Source organism: Lampetra planeri, chromosome 5 (genome assembly GCF_965212315.1).
Source record: "Lampetra planeri chromosome 5, kcLamPlan1.2.h2, whole genome shotgun sequence".
NCBI lineage: Eukaryota > Metazoa > Chordata > Hyperoartia > Petromyzontiformes > Petromyzontidae > Lampetra > Lampetra planeri.
Genome location: NC_136111.1, coordinates 12,683,266 through 12,707,716, shown reverse-complemented (window position 1 = coordinate 12,707,716; position 24,451 = coordinate 12,683,266). Strand labels below are relative to the sequence as shown.

At 42.0% G+C, this 24,451-nt stretch overlaps 1 long non-coding RNA gene across 4 annotated transcripts; it reads left to right on the top strand.

The window, feature by feature from the left end:
* The first annotated feature begins 830 nt into the window (after positions 1-830).
* Positions 831-20,916, top strand: LOC144718885 (uncharacterized). 4 transcript variants are annotated; one of them, XR_013585489.1, is made up of 8 exons: positions 831-1,368; positions 2,622-2,708; positions 6,414-6,515; positions 11,402-12,616; positions 15,436-15,514; positions 17,306-17,388; positions 18,564-18,600; positions 18,816-20,916. It is a non-coding gene; the product is annotated as an uncharacterized LOC144718885 (long non-coding RNA). The 4 variants fall into 4 exon arrangements; XR_013585488.1 differs by having other exon boundaries at positions 14,422-15,514; XR_013585487.1 differs by having other exon boundaries at positions 11,402-15,514; positions 20,149-20,916.
* Positions 20,917-24,451: the final 3,535 nt, after the last annotated feature.

Below are 24,451 nucleotides of genomic sequence, written 5' to 3'. Positions count from 1 at the left end.
ACGCCGCATCGCATTGCAGGGGAGAAGAATGCGAAGACGTTATTATTTCCATCAAGAAACATGCATTTAGGTGATTTTGCTGCGATAGATTTCCACGTGACAAGCCACTTTGTTGAGCTATTATTTGTGGCCAGGTCGCTTTTAGAAAATGAGCTCATACGCTCGGTGGGCTTTACCTGGTAGGATAAAAGTTATATTTTATTTGTAGAAATATTTAAGTGATATTGTACCTTTCCTATAGATTAACACGTAGGCTTTCGCGACCAATATTGTCCATAATCTAATCCCAAAAAACCTCTGTTATGGACGTTTCCTATACTTTGCACTCTTATCGTGTTTTTTTATTGTTTGTTGTTGTAACGTTCTGACCCGTCCCTACTGGACATCTGTGAAAAAAAGAGCTTTATAGCTCATCGGATTCCTCCAGTATAAATACAGATTGTGATTCTGAAGTAGCTAGCGGTGGCATCGTGAGGTGGTCGCAGCTTTGTGCGCGCCGGTCGCACTTTCTGCCGTCAGTTGCAAGGGGCACCGCGGCAGCAGCAGCGCTTTCATTTGAAGCGATGTTAGCTATGTTGTTAAAAACTAAGAAAAGTACAAAAAATTCCATAATGCCCTATTAATGTTCAGTCAGAGCTTAATTTCTCATGGAACAATTTCCGGAGCCTGTCGACCCACACAACCCACCGGACGCGACACAGTGGGTGGGGAAGGCGCGGTGGGCGGTGCGTGTGTGTATGTGTGTGTATGTATGCGTGTGTGTATGTGTGTATGTATGTTGAACTTCTTTCGCACCGTACGTAGCCAAACGTCATAATCGGAGGTGCAGAAGGAGGTTGCGGGTAATATGTTGTGGAACTCTCTTCCAGACAGGACGGTACGGCGAAAGTTAATCCATGGCTATATGTGCTTAACCTTGTTATAGAATTGTGAAATGGTTACCATTAGAATGCCCACTTTGGTCGAATGGGCAGGGAGACCCTTTGGTTTGGGCAGGGAGACGCATTATAAAACAAAATTTTGTGTTTGTGGTGACGGTTCATTTCCATATTCGTGGACCAAGAACATTCGTTTGGAGAAGTAATTAACTCAAATAATTTGTCAATAATACTGGCCTTAAAAGAAAAATACATCAGAGGAGACGTTTTTGGAAATGGCCCTTCTTCAAAGCATTTTTTATATAATTACACACGTTTTATGATGTAATCATTCATTTGCAACGCATTGCATACATACTACTTTTAAATGTCAGTGTTAAAAAATTATTTCCAAACATGTGCGAGGAAATGGTGAGGTGAAATGTACACAGCAGTGTGCAGCACACCAAGCGCTCCACAGGTGGAGATGAACAGGGAACTCCTATTACAGGTAAATACAAAGTTACATAAACACGTGATCATCGGACGCGTGGAGGTCGGGGAGGACTATCGAGGCATGGGGAATGGGTGTTGGGGGAGGGTGAGGAGCAATGACGAATGGACGTTGAGATGGCCGAGTGTCAATGCGTTCACTGATTGTTGCAGAGGTTTGAGTCCAGCAGGTCCCACTGGTAAATACTGCAGGTATATTAAATGCGTGTTGGCTGCTTCACAGTGGACCTTTTGTGTTTAGTTTGTTGTTAAACATACACACATACATTAAAGATCTCCTGACGTAATTGGAAAAGAGTAGGGCATTGTGTGCTGCCGTAATTTCCAAATTTAAACATTAATATCACCAAATTATTCAAACGGGATTATGCATCGTAACATCGCCTCCTCCTGTGAACCTACTGCAAGCTATTTCCGTGAAACATGGCGCCTTCCTGGTAGCCTTCTGCTATATTGGCGCGAATACCAAATGTCAGAAATTAATCACCACGAACCATTATTATTAGTATTAACTGTAACCGAAGTTCCTGGTCGGGTCCCCGTGAGGGTGCCGCTTGAAGCGAGCCACACCCGGGAGGTGCCTGGGGATGCAGCTGCACCTTGTGATGCCACAAGCGGAAGAAGACGACACGTGGCATTTGACTTGATAAGAGTGTGCGTACTCGCCTGCACATACAAGCAATAGCATAAAACACTCACCTATGTTGAGCATTTTCACCTAAACATACGAGTTGAAATGTACACGTCCCCACCAAAAAATACGTCTTGAAGCACCGCACAATTGAAAACAAGGATATGGGTTCGATTCCCGACTCGGGCACTGTGCTGTGTGGAGTTTGTATGTTCTCCCCCAAGTTCTGCATGGGTTTCTTCGAGGTTCCCCAATTTCCTCCCATAGCTAAAAAAAGATACAATGTAATTACCATTGGCCAAACATTCCAATGCTGAAAAATTACCTGTAAATTACTCAAATTGGGATTATACAGGGCAACATTTTCCGAAAACTTAGCATGATCGTCCTGAAAGATTGTTTTGAGACCCAGTTAGGTTATCCTAGGTAAACAAGCATAATAATACGTTTAAAAACTCATCGAGTTGTCAGAGAGCATCATGGATCAAGCTATAAATCGACCTGGTCTAAGAAAATCAGTGACTATCGGTTTTTCTATTGTTTGTTGTTGTTACTTTCTGAAACGCCGGTTATGGACATCTGTGTAAAAAAATGCTTGTTTGCTCATCCGATTGCTCCAGGATAAATAAATGAAAAGACTCTGATTCTGACTGAGATGGCGCCTGACATGGGTGGAAGTGGCTGAGCTGATGGAGGAAAGGATGGGGGTAAGATTCGAGGGGTGTGGCTGTGAGAGAATGAAGGTGATGAGCGCAATGAGTGGTGCGTCGCCAGGTGGACAAGATTTGGTATTGCAGAGGCCACTCACCTCGGCAACGTACCTGCCGATCGCCTTCACGGGTTCGTCCTGTCACCATCCTAGAATCTCACCCAGATCTGGAAGAACGCTGACGAACAGAATGCAACAATGCGGACATCCAAAATAAACACCTTATTCGAGACCCAAATATCGCACCTCCTGGCTTTGACATTCCTCCTCGAAGACACTGGAGTAACATTCGACCGCATCAGAACATCAACAGGTCGTTGAGCACATCTCCGTCGTAAATGGAACATTAAAGAAAAGCTACAATTATAACTGTGGCCATGCAACCCAAACTACGCACCATAGAGTAAACCATTGTAGCTCCTTAAATGGAGGAGCAATAGCAAAACTACACCAACTCTCTCCTGAAACACTCTTGTGGCTAGAAAGACCTCGACATTGGCATGTAGCTCCTGAACATATTTCCGCACGCAAGAAAAATATAATGTACTGATACTCGGACGGATGGTAGCCGATGGTCAAGATTAATGACGGAGGGTCAGCCAAAGGAGATACCACGTCCGAGAAGACATCTATTGCAGACGTGGAGATGAAATAGGCGAGTTTGCACATGCTGGACGGATTATTGACCCACTAGAGGCAGCGACAGCTTAGGGAAGCCTTCATATGCACATCACATACCATCAATTTTGATGTAATATCCTTATTCCCATTGCAATCCAAATTGGTGAAATGTCGTCTACAGATTTTGTGATGGCGTTTCAGGTCGCGGTTTTAAAGCTGAACTGTTAGAGCAGACACCTGCCGTTGTGCCTCCATGCGAAGGGATCTGCAGCCTTGACGGCTCCTTGCTTAGAGACGCACGTACAGGTATCCACAATGCAACCTCTGCATGACCCTGTACAAGCGCAGTCTCTGGAAAATCAAGTGGGCAGGAGAAACACCCAGAGTAGAATGAGTCATGCATAGAAATCTCAAGTTCCAACATAGTTAGATTCGGGCTTGTGTAGGAATTCTGTGGAACCATGACGCGGGTACAGACCACTTTTCATACTCCCAACAGAACTGCGAGTAGAACAACGACTTATGTACAGTGTTTTGTTAATCCACTGCTGGATAAAGGTCTCCTCGTGATATCGGTCGTGGAGATTGTGTGACCATGCTTCTTCATGCTGGCCAGTGCAAATGGGTGTAGAGGAAGCCCAGCAAACATTTCGGATATCACACGCCACTGGTATTGGCTATGGCATGGAATCGAACTTGGATGAATTAACAGCACAGTACACTAACCGCTGTGCCACTACTCCCCGTGGTGCATTTTTAACAGCTTTAATTCACATCCACATTAACACATACACCTGTTACCACTCCAATTAACCGGTTGCCTTAGTGATGGCTATTATATGTAATCATCATTTTCATAATTGGTGTTATTATTGCATGAATGTGTGGAAACGGACAGCATGTGCGTTATAAGTATAGTAGGCTTATGCTGAGTGTAACTGCACAATTGTCATGTACTCTTTATTCGTAATAGAAGTACAGCAAAGCACGAAACAATACCATATAAATTATAATTGCAAAGTTACGGGAAACGGATATCGCAATAATCGTCATTGTAAAATATCATATATCGTGAAAACTACATCGCGGCAACCCTTATGTGTGTGTATTTAATATGGCCAGTGTCAGTGCAGTACAGACAGACCTGTATTGGAAAACAATACAGTACTCATAACTACACTTGAGCATGCCCAAGTGGTCACAATCGTGAATGTCATTGACGTCCCACTAGGGGGCAATGGAGGCCTTGTTGAAACGTTATTGACAGGATGGACAACTTAATATTGCCGTTGTTCCAACCACAAATATTAGATTCGATTTCACAAGCTAACCTTCTAAACTAAGCACAATGACACATTTTTGCGTCACCCTGCCGTCTTTCATTCTTTCTGCTTCCTCTCGGTTTACCTGCCACCAGCTATTTCACAAGAGGGGTTTTTTCCTCCTTCCAATTTGAATGCTTCACTGGGGTTTGAAATGTGCACTCACAGATATGATAAAAGATGGTGAATACAAAGGTTAACACTCACGGAGAAAAATAAATATTCCACAGGAAAACATGAAACATCAACCCGATGTTCATTATTTGATTGATGAGAGCAAGTACTTTATACAAAAAAACAAATATTCCACAAAAAATGTGATACTGTGGTGGTAGTGATGCACAAGCACTGAAAAAGAAAACTCGATAAATTCTTCAACAGCATCGCCCTAAAGCATTTTAGGCAACGGCCCTTTACTTAACAACACCCCGTTGTGAAGAAGATCCGTGTGTTTTTGACGAATGTGCTGGATTAAAATATTTTACCATATCACTGAAAAAACATTCATTAGCCAATCGTTTGATGCTGTTAATCAGTCACTAAGTCAGATAAATATCTCAGATCATTATTTTAATAATAATAATGTCCTGTAAATTGTGTAACTTACTATTTTGATGGTGATTTAAGCATTGGTTGAAAGTTTGCTCATATTTTCAAGTGTTCATTGAAATGAGATTAGATGTAATTCATCCCACGTAGCTTGGTTTAAATCTAAATTTATTCATTTCTTATTTTATTATTTTTTCACCTACGTGACTTTACCGAAAGAACCAAAGAGTATGGATCCTTGCAGTCACGAAAACTTCAAATCTAGAATTGTTCTATTCGCTTGCTAGCTCGTGTGGGGTACCTAACAAAATGGACAATTGGTTCAAATATTGATGTTCATTATTCATACATTTATTTATCAGAACCATGTTGGGCCAGGCAATGGAGCAGGGGCGGTTTCTTCATTATGGCGATTGGGCGACGCACCACCAATGTCATTCAACCACAGAGTCACGCTAGCCGTCACTGTGCCTCTGGATATAGTCCAATCAGCGTCATGCTACGTTCTGTGGAGTACCGCCTCTTTTTGGGCGATTTCCCTCCGGCTGAGAATCGCCCCGAGTGGTCCCATAGACTTACATTCAAAGATGTTTTTTTTCGAACGGGGGCGCTTCAATGCATTCTCTATGGCTTCCGGGAGGGCTCGCCCTAACGTGCTTACGTCATCATACATGCTTACGTCATCATACGTGAGCACGTTTCATCCAACAATATAATTTGTCGCCACCTAGTGGAATCTTTAATAAAATAAACTTGAGTGGTTAGTTTTAATAGTGAGTATAGAAACAAACAAGATGTATTGTAAGAGTCACTTTATTTTTCATTAATATTAAAGAAGTGAAATTGCCTTTACATGCTTAAGCTGTTAATTTATCCATTGCATGGGTGGGCCTTATCCTTATCAATCATCCAGACATTTGCCCCCCCCTGAGAGATTTTGCAGGAGCCGCCACTGCAATGGAGTAATCGCTGGAAACAAAATTCAACAAGGGGTAGAGCAGCCAACAAAATGATTGAGAACCCCTGGGTTAGCCTGCCCAGTATGTTCATTCTTCTAGCGCAGCGGTTTCAAACATTTTCGAATGTGCCGACCCCTTTTCAACCTTCAAACATTTCGCGGACCACCGCACGCTTACCAGCTGTTTGAAATGGTACATTCGCTTGATTGAGGATGATGTTTTTCGTTTCTTTTCCACGGACCACCTCTGTAGTTGCCTCGCTGACCACCAGGGGTCCGCGGTACACAGCTTGGGAATTGCTGGCTCCAGTGCTCCCCCAAGAAAAAAAGAAAATCGGTGGCTCATCGACGAAAAGTAAACTATTTTGGTATTTTACCAGCTAAGGCCCAGAAGCGACCTGGCCACCAATGATAGCTCAACGAAGTGGCTCATCATGTGGAAATGTAAAGCAGCCAAACGCTCTAAAACCCATGTGTCTAAATGTGGAGGGAAAACCCGGAGGGCCCGGAGTAAAATCTATGCAACCACGGGGAGAACATGCACACTAAATATACAGGCGTCAGGTTCGGGGTTGGAAACGAACACATGACCCCCTGGATACCAGGTGAGATAGTTAACATCTCAACCACCGCGGCACCGGCTGCAGTTGGTCAACACAGCCCTGTCAGCAGCTATGATAACAGCATATTTGTAAACAACACGCAACATGACGCAACTCACTCTCAACTCTGGCCATTCGCTACCTCTATCTTGCACGCATGCGATAATTGAATCCACTCACCACCCCACAATGAGATGTGTCTCAGCAGCACCTTAACTTTATCGTTTAGTTCATTATTTTCAATGAAAATCATAGCCCTTTGATTTACAGCATCCCTTTTGATAATAAGATAAGGTGTAAATATTATTTTGGTATAGATAACAGATTGTGTTATAAACCGACATCTGATATGTATACAAACATCACTAGAAATAAGGTACTAACAGTTTAAACCTGACAAAACGAATAACAGGAACATTGGAATCGTAAATCGTGCCATGAATAATGTATTATTCGTATATATATAATAACACTGGGAATTGTCACACAATAATCATGTATTCACTGCTGAATGAAGCCTTCCTCACTTTTCCTTCATGGAGTTTGACCATCCTTCACCATGCTGATCAGTGTGAGTTGGATAGGTTCAGATTTCACCAGTGTAGGATCCAGAGGTGTGGACTCGAGTCATGTGACTTGGACTCGAGTCAGACTCGAGTCATGAATTTGATGACTTGCGACTCGACTTGGACTTGCATAACAATGACTTTGTCCCACCTCTGGTAGGATCCTACAGGGGCGATGGGGGTGACGATAGGTCGCCAACCCCACCGCCCCTTCTTCAGACCCTAAAAATGTATGATTTCTTGATATTTACAGAGGAAATATACACAGAGAGGGTACGGCCCGCCTTACCAGTTCCCGTAAAACCGGTTCCCTGTACAGCTAAAGAGTGCCAGAACTTGGTGTCACTTACCAAAAAAAAGCCCAGAGATTGGCTGCTAGCGATGGGAGCGACATCTTGCCACATGATCTCACCAGCATAACCCTTGTGGAGGCCCACGAAATGAGTCACTGGCCAAAAGTCCCGATAGGGATCGATTAAAGCGATTTCCAACGGTTTCTTTTTTCAATGCAGGGCTGAATGAAAATGTGTGTGCGGGTGGCTTGTATGGGCTCCCTCGCAAGTCGTGTCTCGTGGGTTATCCTGGTGTTAGCCTCCAGCCAAGAGCACTGGCTTCTGGCAATAATTCAGCTTAAACCAGCCACACCGTAACGTTAATATAAAAATACACGTAAGGAAACTTATTCCTAATACATCTAAAGGAAGATCTAACCAAAATAACATTTACTTATAAAACCCAACAAAAGATTGTTTTTAAATCTCCACCTTTGCTAATTACCAAACGTGCATTCATATAAAACGCAGTTCTACAATTTATAACTATGAATGTTGATACAGTACAGTATGAGGGCTGGTATGAATTATGATTCAATGTTACAATTTGATTAAATTGTATTTTCAACGTTGCAGAGAAAGGTAACGCCTCTAGTGGCTGTAAGGATTAGGTGAATCCATACATAAGGTATCCAGTACATGAACTTATAATTATCGTATCTTATACAATGCATGTATTGTGATTGATTGATCAAAGGCTTGTTCAACGCCCTGCCCCTATATCTCTCTTTTTATATTACTGTTTCCATATGTAACGTAAACGAGAATGTTAAAAATCCATACTCATTGTTTCAAGGTCAAACTTTGAAATATTTTAATTTTAATGTGCATACAGTCCCCGAGATACGAACACCCGACTTATGAACATCCACACTTACGAACGAACAATAAGATATTGTTTTAACCATCTGACTTATGAGCGTTTGGTCGTACTTACGAACTGAACCGCGCAACTATTTTGTTCAGCTGATCGATCTTCCCCTAGATGTAATGAGTCTAAGCATCCCGCATGATGCACGCTCCTTCTGACAAGCAAGCCCGCATCAGGACTTAAGGTAATTGAAAATAAAACAGATTCATTTTTTTCTTTTCATGTTACTTCACTTCATGTTTTATTTTATTATACAGTATTTATTACAATATTACGTGGAAATGTACAATATTGCTTCTTATTTGTGAGTTTAACAATGGTTCCCTTTGTCGTTGAGCCATAGCAATTAAATATTGAGTTCCGAGATATGAACAAATCGACTTACGAATGGGCCCCAGGAACTAATGTTGTTCGTAAGCCGAGGACTTTCATAATGTGAAAGAAAACAACATACGTACGGCTTGTACTTTCACGCGAGTAATATAGCTTGCCACATCTTGCGCCACCAATGCCACTGCAGTGCAATATCGTTATTAGCTTTGCACGCCTTACACATAGAACCAAATCTAACACTTTCTACAAACGACAAGAAACTCATTGGTGAGAAAGGTGCATGCAGGCTGGAAAGGAATGAGAATAGAAATTAATCAGACAAAATTGGACGATTTGTAGACAGGGAAAAAATGTGTGAATGTATCCTTTATGTAATCAGGAGATGAAATAAACCCATTGAGACACATGAAACAAGATTGGCTCTTTTGCAAGGGTGACCTGGGTTGGTGCAAATGTGACCTTAAGCTTTGTCCTCCCATCATGCTTGGCATGTCACAGGATATCACCATACTGTGTAGCTTACACCCCTGATAGAACCCACTGAGAGTCTAAAGACAAGCAAAAAACGATAAATAATGCAAATGACAGTAAAAGTGAGATTGTGCAACCCAACTGCAGTGTAGGAGGCATTGCTCTATGTACATGAAATGAAAGTCTGAAGGATATTCGGCCAATTGTCCCACTCTTACCAAACACATTTGGAAAATTGAAAGTGTTTTGCCAATTGATTCATTACATTTTACAGAGACAGTGGAGGATTACAGAGAACTGTGGCCAAGATTTAAACCGCTCTTACTGTGTATTGAACAATGCAGCTGCCTCAGCATCGTGAGCTTGCCACGCTAGCGCTTTGATGGTTCACGTCACGTACAACAGATCAACTGACAGACAGCAAATGTACCTAAGCAAGACTGCATGACGTCCATTAAACCGTGTACCCGACACTATAGCCACGCATTCACTCAAGGGACAGAGAGGGTCATTGCCGGTAAGGTCGGCGGTTAACCAGCATTGATTCAAGTAAGCATGACTCTGCTGATGAGACACTGTCTGCTTCAAAGCTAGTCCAGAGTTTGCTTAAATCAATGCTGCTTAAGTTATGCAGTCCCAGAAGGCCGTGCAATGATGGGTTGTGTTAGAAATATTTTAGTTTTTATTTTATATGGAAAGACGGATGTGTGAAAGAGACATTATTTGCTTATTTATTTTGACACTCAAGGGACAGGGTCATTTTCCCTGCTCCTAACAATTCTCCAAACACATCCTGCGAACATTTAACACAGCTTACACATGTTTGTCAACATCCATAACGTGGCCTGTTCAAATTGGGCACTCTCCTTCATTGTCTCCAATGAACGTAAAAGTAAAATTACACTACTGTAGGTCACATGTAATTTATTTCAGTCTCACGCGATCTTAGAATCGTGGAATACATTCTGTAAAATGTTCTTAAAAAGTGTGAAATGTAGAGAACAGTTCGCAGAATGTGTTCTTAAAAAGTGTCAAATAGCATACAACAGTTTAAATTCTGACTATGTTGGCATGGGTTTGTAATATATTTTTAAATCAGTCTGGAAAAAAGTCATCAAAGTATGGTGTTTGGTTACAGACACACTGTGGTATTTAACTGTATCTACTCCAGATGTCATTTACTGAACTGTACTGAAGTGACTTCACTTTTCCTTAAAAGAGTCTGGATGCCTATGTCTGCTTGCTAAGGTTGTGACCCCTTCCTGCTGATTCCAGACTAGGCGGGTTTCAATTTGTTTGGCCATGGGCTTGGTGTGTGCATAACCAAGTCAGTTGAGTGTGTAAAATGTTTGTTTGATGACTGTATATTCTTCCAGTAGAGTCGTGGTGTACGAACGTTAAACAATGAAATTCAGCATACTCTAAAAAATGTTTTCTATCTTTGACTACATATACAGTAACAGACTGGCCATATTTTCCTCGCAGAAGTGCAGTCTACCTTATTGCTCTCGACAAGGATTTGAAGTCCGCCACGCTGACTCTTCTTTTTTAAGCTTGGCGAGTTTAAAAGCAGCCACTGCGATATACAACAACAAAAAGCATGCCATTTGCGGTGCCTCGCGACATACAGAGACGACTTTATTTGAAGCGCTTCCCACGCGTCTCTGACTATCTCCGAGATACACAAAGACAGAGGTCCAATGAGACAAATAGGAGATGGAAAGAGGTAAATAAAGATGCAAAGATACATTCGGATTAATTTGCTGTTTGGGGGGTTTATGTTGCACATACCGTGCTGACGTGATCTTTTAGTAGTTAGGGAATATTGCATTTTTTACACTTAGATATGAAGGCTAAAATATTGTTAACTTAAGTCCCATATGGCAGATTTTGTCGATTTGATTTTTATAAAAACATGACAAAACTCTTGTAATCCGCTTTTTTAACACAGATTTTTCCAGTGACTAGTCACGTGCCGAGTTAATTCTATAGCATGCAAAAAATATGAGATAGGTGGATATTTCCTCCTAAAACCCGTGACTCACTGACAATTCTCCTTTTTGTAGGGTTGTCATGGTGTGTCGCGGATTACGGGTCCGCTGGAGGTTTCCCTCCACCAGGAATATTGGAGTTCTACTCGACTGCTGTGTACAGGGGTGGAGGAGTGAAGCAGTGGCGTGTTGCACTTTGAATCAGGCGACCTGCGTTTGATTCCCAATCACGGATAAAATCAGTGGAGATGCCGAGAGACCAACAGAGCCGAACGAGTCTTGTACTGCTCTCTACCGGCATGTTGAAGTTTGATGAAAACAACCCCCTTGAACGACCCGACGTGGAAATACTTGCATCCAGTAGTTGCATTGACAAAGTGCTGCATAATATCATATTTCATACAATCGGTATAATAGCTACATCCAGTTTTATACAAGTTATACACATTTAAAACCACAGATGGTGCGTGCTTTTTCTCACGTGAGATTATTTCCATGGGCATTATTGTACAGTATAAAGTTCAAATTTGCTAGCAAAACACAAAGCTATATTATGTTTCATAGCATGTGCACATCACGGGTAAACACGGGCAAAAGTGATTCAGCACATAGGCCGTTTATTTTTCTAAAAACTGTCAACTATGTATTTTATACACAACACATGATCATATCATTTCTCGTGACTATGCACCCACTGGCATTTTTTATCTGCAGGCTAATCATTCTTCATGAAAAAAAGGACCGTACGTTATTTTTAAAATGCGCCACATTACACGTGCTCCCTCCAGAATTAATGTGTGATCTTGAAATACTGTTTCTCTGCCTTGCTTATCATGTTCAAGGTTAGTTCGTTCATATGCTGTACTTTGGATATATGTCCTGATAATACAGTGCCATGTTTTCAAAACAACCCCAACTTCCTTCCATAAGGATATCCTGTTTTCTTGTTGCGGAAGTTTGACTTCATTCATAAGACCTTAACCTCTCATCGCAAACCTTCTGCACACATACGCTTCTAAATTACCATAATTACGTTTCTCTATTCCAGTTTGTCTGTTAGACTGTGCTCGTGTAAATGAGCCAAAATCAACGGGGAAAGCCCGCACATATGTTTAGCAAATGTAAACTTGGAGATCCAACGGTAGCAGGATGTCACACCCGTGTATGATGGTACTGTATTTCATTTGCAGCACTGTAGTTCTGTTTACAGCAATGAAAACCGTACCATGTATCAATGGGGCTCTATGGCACCGACTCCGATCCTCTGGGCGTGTCTCTGTTGCTTGAATGGTTTGTACACACAGTCCTGTGATGCGTTGAGTCATGAATTTGCAATGAGGCAGAGGTTTGTTTTGGCCAATAGAGTCACTGAAATTGATGTGAGTGGTAATGGCACTCGAAATACAGTACGTTTGTATCTGAATCTGTGGATCGAATACCTGTTTTTGTAACTCGAAGGGATTGACATTTTACTACATTATTACAGGCTTAATGAAATTTCATCCGAAAAAAATCAGCGTTGTTCAGCACTATGGTGCAATATTGGCATTACAAATGAACACCGGATTTCATTAACATTCAAAATGACAACGAAAGTCAATTAAAGATTGGTATCTTGATCTTATTAGCCCATGTGCTAGAAAGGTACTATGGCATATTGCACATGTGTAATAATGTCATTAATGAGTTTTTTAAAAGGCAAGCCGCAAAACGACAATATAAAAAGATCGTAATTAACCATGTAGAATAACAGAACTGTACTCAGTATCCATCAGTCGAGCATAACCCATACTGACGGTAAATTATAAATCTTTCCACGAACAACAACATTCCTATGGCAATCAACAAGGTTAAATGTACCCCGTTGTCAGATAGATAATTAACTAACACACGTTTAGGACAGCAGCAGTGAGAGAAGAGATGTCTGCGCAAGGATCGGCAGGATGGTCATCAGGACCGAATTTATGCTTCCTTTCTCCACGGACATCAGAGCAGAAAAGACATCACCCCCTGCCCCCCTCCCCAAGACAAAGGTCCCCGTGTAGCCTTGACCAACTTTTGGCTCAAATGCTGTTAGCGAGCACCGATGAAGACCGGCACGGCACACAAAGGGGTGGGTGATAAGCACCACGCTCTCCCAAGTGGTGATGTTTACACATCGCACCAGGTATTAATTTCAGGCTGAGTCGACCTAGCGGAGACCCACGACCAGTTCAGATAATCGTCACTGGTGTTGTTCGTGAGCGGGAACCGAACTCGGGTCGCTGAGTCCGTAGCTCAGTGCACTAACCACTGCGCCACTACTCCCCATACGCATCCAAAAACACTAAATCTAATGAAGGTAGTGCAGTACTCTTTATACAAATATTCTTCATCATATTAACACAATAACATGCATAAACAGTCCCACTTGTAAACATGGAATCTATTATTTTCATAAGTTTTTGGCACTGGACAAATGTCCTATTTCCCCTCCAAACGTAAAGAGAAGTGCCGAAGTGAGACTTTAAATGTGATATATAGAAACCGGAATCCTGGAGGAGGAAGGCTTGAGAGTCTAGGCTATAATTTTGACATGAAAAGAGGAGGCTTTTAAAACAACTTGAAGCAGGAGAAGGAAGCAGTCCATAACATACAGGGAGTTTGGTATGACCAGACCAACAGAGCTGACACGGGATGAAAACCACTCTGTGCGAGCAACGGCATCACAAAGGGATGAGACGAATGAACAGGATGCTTTAGTAAAGTGGTCAGTTTGGTATTGAAAATTCCAGTAAAAGCAAGATCAGCCAGTGCTTGAATGAGATGAAAAAAACATTCAGATAAATGACATACGCAAAAGACAAAGCGATAACGCGAACCATTTGACTGAATTTTGAAGAGGCTGGAATCACTATGGGAACCTCATTTGCCAGTAAAAATATGATAATTGGTTCTTTACCCTTCTATCTGGCAACAAAACTGACAGTTTTGTTGCCAGATAGAAGGGTAAAGAACCAATTATCAGGCTGGAATCATTTATACTGTGGATATATAAATGATGATTCCACACAAAACCTGCCCCGAACTACTAACTAACTGTGTTGTGCCCACAGGTAGTAGTTCGGACAGAGATGGAGCGGCTTTGAGAAACGTTCCCGATGTTTCAACTTCTGCGATCGAACCGATCGACCTCTGGATGGAAAGTCCAGTGTGCAACACGGCGACATGCGATGTTTACTGCATGACCGCACATACACACGATGATCCCTTCTCGGAATCAGAATGAATAACAATGATGTCATCCAGTGACGACTCTATTATCCTCCCGAGTGTGGACGCCCTGTCCCACAGTGTGCGTCGCTCCACATGTTGAGACCAGCTGTTACTGTCGACATTATTCTCTGACACACACAATCCTCAGGTCACTGCTTCCTTTTGGCCTTACAAAAGCAAAGCATGCGAAAGAAATGCATTTGCGAACACTCTTGCGACACTTAGTGCTGGGACGATAACGTGGATTCATATTGCTGCATGCGTCGAATTACACGTGGATTCCTGTACGTTTTATGAAACAGAATAATTGTTGTGAGCTATGCAGCTTGCTTTAAAGGTGCTAACATTTAAAGTTTCCAACTTCAAGTTTACGTTGTTAGCCAGGTGAGAACTCAAGAGACAAAGACAGCCTCATTTGCAAGAGTGGCATGGAGTCACCAAAATAACAAAAAGCGATAGTGTAACCTGAAAACTACACTACTGCAATGTTTAAAATATAATTGGTTTCTCGATTTGAACCTCAGCCAATTATATTATTTTGCAATAAACTGTTGTCGCATCGTAAACCCTTGTAAATGTTACTACGTGTAGGCAACCATAACACAAACGACTTTCACACATTTAAAAGTGGCTAAAGTGATAACAATTCCGGGAAACATTATATGTAAAAATCAGCTTAGCAATCGAAATTAGCAGTGCACCTGCTGGCTGTCAACTTTATGAGATCAAAACCAAAGTCTATAGTTTTCTAGTTAGATTTTTGTTGCTATTTCTTTTATGCCTGATGATGATTGTTTGTGTTGCAATCGAAACGTCGTAATATGCTATTATTTTATTTATTATTTTATCTTTAGACGTGACTTAACCGAAAGAACCAAAGAATAAAGTGAAACGACACCGGGACTGGCCCTCACTTCCTTCTCCCTTGATACGGTGTGGCAACGCACATTCGCCGGACAAATAAAAAAAAAGCCCTCTTGTGATGGAGTAGAAAGTCGTGATTGTGCAACCAGGATTTGTCCTTTTTGCTTATTTATTTATTTACTTATTCCAGGGATGGTGCACCCAGCCGGAAAATTGTTAGGCGGCGTAAATTTGTGTGGATGAATGAACGGTAGGGTAATGCCCACCAACTTATAAATGGGACAAGGCGCCACTGTGAATGTGCCCAGTAAGCATTCCATATGCAAAGGGTGAACTGCCCGTGAAAACATTTGATCGATTTCGAAACGAGCCACGGAGAAGTTTTGGACAATAATTGCACGTGGGCTGGCCTACCCATAGTGGTAATTAAGCGGTTGAGTCGGACAAGTGTCAGTTGTGCAATTGTAATACAGTAAAGTGCTGTGCTGAGGACAGGACGCACCTGCAGTCAGTGCGTTAAATCCGTAGTGTATTGGGTTCACTGAGCGCTATTATGCGTGCTTCGAACAAGCAACCCTTTTCTTATGATAATTCTAAGTTAAGCAAAGACCCACAAGGTCAGATTATCCGTGAATCTTCAAGCATCCTCCCCCACAGCCAGCACCCCTGCCACTTTCAGCTCCTTTAACTGGTTTGCAAAGTAAGCCATGCGTCTCAAAATTCCATTGACTATGCAATGTCCTCGCTCCTTAGGGATCAAGTACAGATCAATACTCTACAAAGAACATACCAGCTGCCACTTCTCTATGAAACCCTGACTTAAAATTGTCTAAGATTTGCATAAAGCACGGGGCCCATTACACACTACAATTAGCTAATCAATGTAAAGTGTGCCTGATTTAATCACAATTAGTAATTGCTGCAATTAGTTCATTTAAATAAATGTTCACATGGGTTAAATACAACAATGCAAGGGATCACATCCCTATTTTGGGAGAAACAATTACAAGCATGGAGGGAGTAGTGACGCAGTGGTCCGCGCACTGTATCACGAACGTGGTGGCTTCTTGTGTGCGGTTCCTAAACCGTGGCTAACATCAGTGACAATGATATTCGAACCGGTTCTGCCTGGTTCCCTCCACCAACCTGCACTAAATCCAACTTGGCAGATTCGAAGGTCTGCCAAGTCTACCAAGCATGATGACTCTCAATGCACAGCTCACTTCAATATGCATTATAGATCTGTATTTTTTTTTTATAGCACATCAAATATCTATATCTAAATCACCCGTAAATTACGCGACTTCTATGTGTCCACCCCATTATGAATCGCTCCCCTCTCCCTGCCCCCTGTGAAAACAGGCGCTGCACGGAGCCTCTTCCTCCCTATCATCTTTCCTGAGCCTTTGATCAGGTTCTTCTTATAATTTTCCTATCATTTCCTATCATTTACAATTTCTCTCTCTCTCTCTTTCCTTTACGTTTCTTTTTTTCCTTTTCCTATACATGAGATCATTGACTCTACTCCTATCCCCATGGTGTTGCATGGGTAAAACGTTGCTAGTTCAGTATTGCCTTGCATCCCACTGGGATTTTTGCACAGCATTGGTGTACGGTGTTTTTTCTGCAATATTTTGCTGACTTTCTTGGATTTTCTGTTTGCACTTAGTCACATATTCACTTTAAGATGTTTTCTTGTTCATGTTTTTGTTTTTTGTTTGTTGCGGTTGCACCCGATTCAAGAGCCGAATGGCTCACAGGGCTTTACCTAATAAATGAACTTGAACTTGTTATTCACGAACTTGCTATCCGCGTTTTTGGCTATCTGCGAATTGCATCTGGAACTCTACGTATATGTAGGAGCAGTAACGACATCACAACGATCATCATCATCATCGTCACCATCATCATCCTTCTACCTCGCAGCATCATCAGAACTGAAGGTAAATTCATTAATAAACTATGATTTAATACTTTATTATTCATGTTGTATTTACTTTATGTTTATCATAACCAATAAAAAAAAATATGTGTTGTGATAATTGCAATGTATTTAATAGCCTATTTAAGTATTAATTTAAGGTAACTTTCCACGAAATTTGCTCTTCACGAGCATCTCCGGAACGTATCCCTCGCGAATAACGAGGGAATGTTTATGTTATTAATGGCTCACCTCCTCCAGTCGATTCTTATAAATGACCCCATTTACTGCCAGGGGAATGGGGTAAATGGCGATACGCAAATGTGGGAATTACATTTATTGAACTGTTTCAAATAAAGTGAATACTATACAGTACTGCATTACAGTATCTGAGATGACGAGCATCCTGTAATTATTGTAATAAGAATTTACCACGCCTATGCCAATGCACTGCTGACTAAAGACCCCCAGCCCACGTGTCGTCGGTATTGTTTGACCGTACTTGACATGCACATAGAGACATCTTGCCATTCTGGAGTAAGAATGTGCCAATGTGCACCAATGAGACCCAATAATAGAGTACTGTTTTGAAATACATCTGTACTGCATTTACCACACAAGATGTACTGCTTGTGCAGCTAATGTATGTAAAAAACACATTAAGAGAGGTCCTTATTAAAAGCACCTACGAACTGTTATGACAATACTGCACCCCTTGGTGTGTGATGGCTGACTACAGCACTGTATATATACATAATCATGAGCTGTCCATTCCACTGCTGGATGAGTATTATCCAATACCACTGTATAGGGATACACAATGGAGACAGAAGAGTGTAAGTGCACTACATACAGTACCCGTGTGTGTGTGTGGCCTCTGCGTGCGTTGAATTTAAAGTTCATTCCATTTAAATAATAAATGGTATAGGTCTCCGTGAATGGGAGACTGCCAGTCAAGTTGAGCCGTGTGTAAGGGGGGAGGCAGCACGTAGAAAAATGCTTTTGATTAAAGACACTTCAAATGGCACTGCCAGTGGTCACGCTCCTGTTTCCAGGGTTAAGCTGTGGCTCGCAGCAGATAGACAGACAGACGTGCATGCTCCTCTTAGGTAGGAGAAGGGAGGATGGGGTGGGGAAAATGTAAGGAGTCGGTGAGTGACGAGACTTGAGTTTAATTTGACTTGGCTGTCCTTGCAGAAGTCCGGAAGCCCTCCGAGCCAAAACAAGTCGTACGGTGAGCCAGAATTCCACACCACCCCCAGCAACAACCACCCCAACACCATCTTTTGTGTTACATTGAAGATGAACGCGGGTGCTGATGTGTTGCTGCACTCGGCACAAAAGCTGCTGCGCATTCAATCAAGCGGAACACAGTAAATGTATACATTTTTATTGATTTGAAAAAAAATATATATATACTCAAGTATTGTGCTGTGTGTTTGTGAACAGTGGTGTGAACATTTAACGGTGGTGGGAATACGAGGCGAGGCTGAAACACTGCGCTCGCTGTTGGGTCCCAGAGAAGCGCGTTGCTTTCCACCAACCCGTGTTACACACAATGCACCAGCCTGTGCACCCTCAACATGACGTTCATGAGGTTCACTGATGCATCGTCGTCATCCTCATCAAGCCATGATCAATCCACTGCTGGATACGAAGGTCTCCCCAGCCATAGTTCCATGCCTGTCATACCCTTATCAGTGCCCTATCTTATTACAGACCAATTCAGACCTTATTGGTCACCCCGTGCCCCTTATACATCTCAACGTTCATCCTAAAAAGTCCCATCACAAGGGAGAAACACAAACAAATATACAACACATTTTTTGGCCGGATTGAAACGGCTGTACGCCGTGCGGACCTGAAAACTCAATTTCCCTGTATAAGAATACGGATAAACAGTATGGGTTGACAGGTACATCTTTCTCTCACGAGCCTGCCAAGGTAATGATCCACCGGTTGATTTCTGATCTCATTTGCTGCATCTCCCCAGTGGCTGTCCTCCCGGACGCGTTACCATTTTCTCGGCTGCCACTCTTGTCATTTATTCTTGACTCCTCGGTTATGCTTTTGATTAAAGACACTTCGAATGCCACTTCTAGCCATCTGGCTATTTGGAATCTTCGGTTGAAATGCGCATTAGATCTGCAAATTATCAACATGATAATTATTTACCCTTCTAGCGAGGTGTCCTGCCCCAAGCACAATGACTTTTTTTGTAACAGTTCGAATGATGTCATTATTTTATGCATTCCCTACTTTCAAACACTGTTCACTGTGTGAATATCTGCGGCTCCAATTCTACCGGCGTTGTATAGGTCACAATGAGTGCACGTCATTTTCTCCACCCCAACAGTTAAAGGAGAACGTCATAATCGCGACTCCTTGGCAACGCAAGCTGTTGTTGAAACATCACATCCCGGTGATTGTTAAAATTAAAAAGCAGTACCGTCGTTATTTGCCCATACTTCACCACGCCGTGGCCTCAGATTGGTGAAGGCGGGCAGCATAGGACAGAAGCACAGTACCACAGCAATGGATTTTGGTCACTGGTGGTATGTAGCCTACAATCAAAATCACTTTAGCCACATTGCAGGAACAGAGAAATTACACCAACTTAATTTGCGTATGTTTTAATGATTGCATTTCAGTTATTTGTATTTGCGGTATACTGTAATTTTAAATTATTGTGGTTTTGATTGACATACATTAAACACATCACGGTATGTGTTTCTCTGGGCAAAAATTGTGCGAGCTGCTACATTATTTTTGTTCTCCATAGTATGGAAATTACTCTCTGTCTGCAAAGCTGCATGTGACACGGAGACGGGACAGCAGCTGTTCTGCAGGCGGGAGCAAGAACGACACCTTGAGCAATGGGGCCAATTTCACAGCACCACAGCAAAACATGCGTTTCCAATGTGCTGCACTTTACTTCGATATTAATATCCTGTTACCATGAGTATAGCGAGCGGTGGCGCAGTAATTTTTCGCACATGAACCCTGTGACCTGACTTACATATTCTGCCACGGCTAGCATCAGTGGAGTTGTGATATATGAACTGGTGGGTGTTGGACTCCATATTCACCATCTCACACTGACCAGCATGGTAAAGTATGGTAAAAAAAAATGCACGTAACTGACATGGCGTGGAGTGGCCTTCATCCAGCAGTGGATTGGCAAAGGCCTGTACATAATGATAATAATGATAACAACCATTATTTGTATTTGAAGTGTTTACATTTGTATATAAATGTGTTTTTTGAAGCTACCACTAGAATCAAATAATAGACTGAGATTAATTAAGTGTGCCGCACCTCCGATGAGCACGGTTGGTTACATAAGGTGGGAAATAATTTCAACATAGTGCATACATCATGCTTATAATAACCTCCTTACAGAGGTTCATTTTAAGTAAATGTTTGTCACATTATTTCACAATTATGACTTTGGACTCACAAGAGCGTCACTTGGCATATGCTGGACGGTGGCATTTGTACAATGGCATTATGAATGGTCCGTTACCCTTACCAGGTAAAGAGACCATTAAGATAAGTCTCTCTTGCTAGGAACACCTGGATTCATGTACAAAATATGTTGAATAATTATACGAACATTGCAGTCGTCTGCTTTTGTATGGTTGATGTAGATGCAGATCAACAACTACAATTTCACATGCAGGTGGTCAAGCCAGACAACCGCGTCAGGTGCAAGCAGATTGTATCATTGTGATGTCTACTTCGTATTTGTGGATCGGGCATTAAATCGTTATATGTTGTATGACCTGTTCTGAATGACCACAGTCGCACACTGGTGCAAAATCAATACTAAGTGTATAAGGTCAGAATATGAACATTTTTAACCATAAGTGCATATTTTAACATGTACGATCCTTAATTAAAAAAAATATTTCATAACACGTGATGTGTTGAAATTAATTCTTTATAAAGCCTCCGCCAAACCCAAAATAATCATTACTTTATCTGATCTAATGAAGGATTGGTTGTTGCAATCAGAAAGTTGTGTGAACGCATCCTCAGTTGCCACCTCTAGTTTGGACAAACTGTTAGTGATTTACCCTGTCACCGAATATCCCATACTGCTGGTGTCATGTTGTAACAACATGATGGATGTCTGAAATTATATGCAACTCTATACAATACAGACAACAATAAACAACGTCGTGTTTTCTACCGCAGTGTTTAAAATACCGTACACTCTCTATAATAGTATTTGGATGTGTACAGTGTCTAAATGCAACCACATCTCAAGACACTGTACAGAATAATGGGATCTGGGTATCCTGCAGAAAGTAGGCATGTTGATTTATTACGTTTATACATGGAAAGTTACAGCCAGATTCAAAGAGGGAGGTCTTGAACCTCGATTTGAACAGGGGTGGGTAGTCAAGAGCACCAATAGCAGAGGGGAGTTTTAGGCTATGTGGGTAGCGCAGGAGATAGAGCGACCTCTCAGGGGCGAATCCACGGAGGATCTTGAAGATGGTGAATGCAGTCTTGTATTTGATCCAGGAATGGATTTGGAGCCAGTAGGGAGATTATCGAGCCGACGTTGGGGGCGTTTTGGCAGGCGAGAGTTTCCGATTCTACCAGCAGCATTACTGTAGTGCGTTGTAACCTTGTGAACCTACTGTAGAAACATTTTTGTTGATCCACAAGACGAACAAAATACGGGTTTGTGTTTATTTTGGCAAAAAAAATCATGCCAGGCATGGTAATTATTTGACCATACTTCGCAATTCCAAGCAAGGGTTGATAAATTGAGAATCCCAGTATTGGTTCGTGTCACTTGTCACTGATTTACCCGTGGGAATGAATCAAACTCAGGCCACGAATTTCATAGCGTACTTTGTTATCCACTACACCACCTGTTCACACCAATTATAATTCCACCTAATAATACGGTAATGATATTTATTTACCAAGAAAAATCCTCTATTTCCCGGAAAAGTCTCAAGCCTTTTTTTGTGAGGGTCTTATATTGGGATATTTGTCCAACACCCTTCAAATGTGTTATGCATTTACAGAGGAACAGAGAAACACACATAGACACAGCAGACTCAGTGACAGAGACACATATATATATACATTCCTAGTTTTCATACATCACTCTGCCGTGGTAGATTAATATCTCTAGTTTTTATTCAACCTTGTATTTATTGTGTATGTTCTCTGAAAAATCTACCTTTGCAAGCAAGCAACAAAGCTGTGAAATTTCTCATAAAATTTTGGGTGACAGATGCTAATATTCGAGAACAAAAGTAGTTGGTGGGGAAATTTATCAAACCACCATTATTATAACAAATTGAGGCCCAGTGCATGCTGCAAAAGTGATGGCTATTGCATGATAGACTTAAAAGCTCTGCTCAAATGCACTTGATCTCCGTCAGGTGTGTCCATTAATACTGCGTGTAATGCATGTGGTGTGTTCTGGAGATGACTTATCCCCCACTTTAAAAACAAAGAAAATCATCTCAGTAAATATTACTGTAATTTGGGGATCTTGCCATAGTGTAATGGTTATTCCACTTCATTTCCCTCACCTCTGGCCACCCAACAGTATTAGCTCTTATTTAACCAGGTAAGGCCCAGAAGCGACCTGGGCACAAATGAAAGCCCAACGAAATGCCTGATCATGTGGAAATTAATTGCAGCCAAATACCCTAAACGAAAGAGGCAACATTAGAGCAATACACTCCGCTCCTCCTGACACGCATGTTTCTAAATGTGGAGGGAAAAACCAGAGGACCCAGAGAATAATCCATGCGACCACGGGAAGAGAGACATGCAAACTTCAAATATACAGCTGTCACTGGTTGTCGATTGGCAGGTCACGTACCTCTTCTGTGACATTTGGCCAGCATTGAAGAGTAGGCCAATCACCTACTCGTAGAGGGCCTTCCGTCAGCAGTGGCGTGAGCAAACACTGGTAAGGCTGCACGTTTACCTTTAACTATAATTCACATGCTCAATAAAAAATATATTCCCCTTTAATTATTACCCTTCCAGTAAACCTGTTGACAAAATTCCCACGAAATCAAACCCCACCACGTGCAAAGGTAGTGAAATGTTAACTACCTCGCCTGATATACAGGAGATTGCAGGTTCGACCCCGACCCTGATGCCTGTATATTTGTAGTTTGTATGTTCTCCCCGTGGCCGTGTGGATCTTTCTCCGGTTCCTCGGGGGTTTCCCTTCACATTTAGGAATCAACATCATGTGTTTATAGTATTTGGCTGCTATAAATCTACACATAAGCCATTTCGTTGGGATAACATTTGTGGCCAGGTTGCTTATGAAAAAGAGTTTTTAGCTCAGTGGGCCTTAACCTGGCAATTTGTTTTTATAGTTTAGTTTTGTAAAGCCTCGGTGCTGACATAAAAGGCCTGCTCGCCTCACATGTTAAACGGTGCTCCGGGTAATGCTGTGACTCACAAAAAGTCTAGGATGGAGATGACTCAGCTCGTCTTCCCTAATGAATCGATAACATGAGTACCATTTTGTGGGAAATCATTTTGTGGAGTAGTGGTGCAGTGGTTCACGGACTGCGCTGTCACTCCAGCACGGTGAGTTTGTTTCCCAGCCATGGCTGGCATTAAGTGGCTCGTGAGATCTGAGACGTTTCGGGCCTTGCACCCCACTCAGTTCACTCGCCCGCACTGACCAGCGGATACAATTTTGGTCGGTGGATTAACAGCCGTATTAGTGGATGAACGGCTGTATTTGTTGATGTTCTACGAATAGACTGACACGTGCATGCCATGGTAATTTGTAATCCAAAACCATTCCCCGATGGGAGATGATTCCCAACCCCATTAATTGTTTCTCTGAGCAGGCAGAAGTTTGACTCGATTTGTGTTAAAATACCTCACGGGATTTTCATTCACAAGAGTCACCACGTACGACGTGGCCTTTACAAGAAAGTCACTCAATGTTTTGTTTTGTTAACCGACCACCGACACACCGCAGGTGTTCGTTCAGAAACACTCCCACGCACGTGGAACTGCCCACACCTTATGACGTCACACGCCCATGGCGTGGTCGATTTACAACCCTGTGCGCG